The sequence below is a fragment of the Colobus angolensis genome, unplaced genomic scaffold, assembly GCF_000951035.1.
Source record: "Colobus angolensis palliatus isolate OR3802 unplaced genomic scaffold, Cang.pa_1.0 Scaffold77, whole genome shotgun sequence".
Taxonomy (NCBI): Eukaryota; Metazoa; Chordata; class Mammalia; order Primates; family Cercopithecidae; genus Colobus; species Colobus angolensis.
Window position 1 is genome coordinate 3,454,383 of NW_012121487.1, and position 1,260 is coordinate 3,455,642.

Consider the following 1,260-nt stretch of genomic DNA (forward strand, 5'->3'; position numbering starts at 1 on the left):
GAGGGAAGAGGGTCCTGATCTTCTGTTTAAGCAAAAAAAAAAAAAAGAAAGAAAGAAAGGAAAGAGCTAAAATTTGGTGAAATTTAAAAGGGTTGTAGAAAACTGTGAAGTGTTTGTTTTCCTCACTTCACTCTGATTTTGTTTATTTATTTTGAGACAGCATCTTGCTCTGTCACCAAGGCTGGAGTGCAGTGGCACAATCACGACTTACTGCAGCCTCAAACTCTCGTGCTCAAGTGATCCTTCTGCCTTAGCCTCCTAAGTAGCTGGGACTTCAGGCACATGCCACCATGACTGGCTAATTTAAAAAAATTTTTTTTTTTTTGTAGACACAGGGTCACACTATGTTGCACCGGCTGGTCTTGAACTCCTGGGCTCAAGTGATCCTCTCACATGGGCCTCCCAAAGTACTGTGATAATAGGGGTGAGCCACCACACCAGCCATCACTCTGATTTTAGAACATAGGACTTGTATGCAAAGGTTAGGATAAGGAACTAAAGATGCCAAAAAATACCCCAAACATTAATTGCAAAAGAAAGACTAATGTTTGGCCAGGCACGGTGGCTCACACCTGTAATTGCAGCACTTTGGGAGGCCGAGGTGGGTGGATCGCCAGGTCAGGAGATGGAGACCATCCTGGCTAACACAGTGAAACCCCGTCTCTACTAAAAATACAAAAAATTAGCCAGGCATGGTGGCGGGGGCCTGTAGTCCCAGCTACTCGGGAGGCTGAGGCAGGAGAATGGGGTGAACCTGGGAGGCAGAGCTTGCAGTGAGCCGAGATCTTGCCACTGCACTCCAGCCTGGGCGACAGAGTGAGACTCCGCTTCAAAAAAAAAAAAAAGACTAATGTTTGTGAAGAGCCTATAACATAGAAAAATATTTGTTATAAAATTAAAATTAAATGAAAAAGTAGGATACAAAACTGTATAAAAAGTAAGATCTCAACTATGTGGGAAAAAAAGGATAAAGGTAATAGCTCAAAATGCTGATAGTGGTTGTATTTAAGTAGTCTATCTATAGTGATTTTTTTTCTTCTTTTTTACTTTTCTGTCTCTTCCAAATTTTTCTCTACTGGGGGGATTTTTTTTTTTTTTTGAGATGGAGTCCCACCTGTCTCCCAGGCTGGAATGCAGTGGCAAGATCCCTGCCCACTGCAACCTCTGCCTCTCGGGTTCAAGTGATTCCCCTGCCTCAGCTTCCCAAGTAGCTGGGATTACAGGCACAGGCCACCATGCCCAGCTAATTTTTTTTTTTTT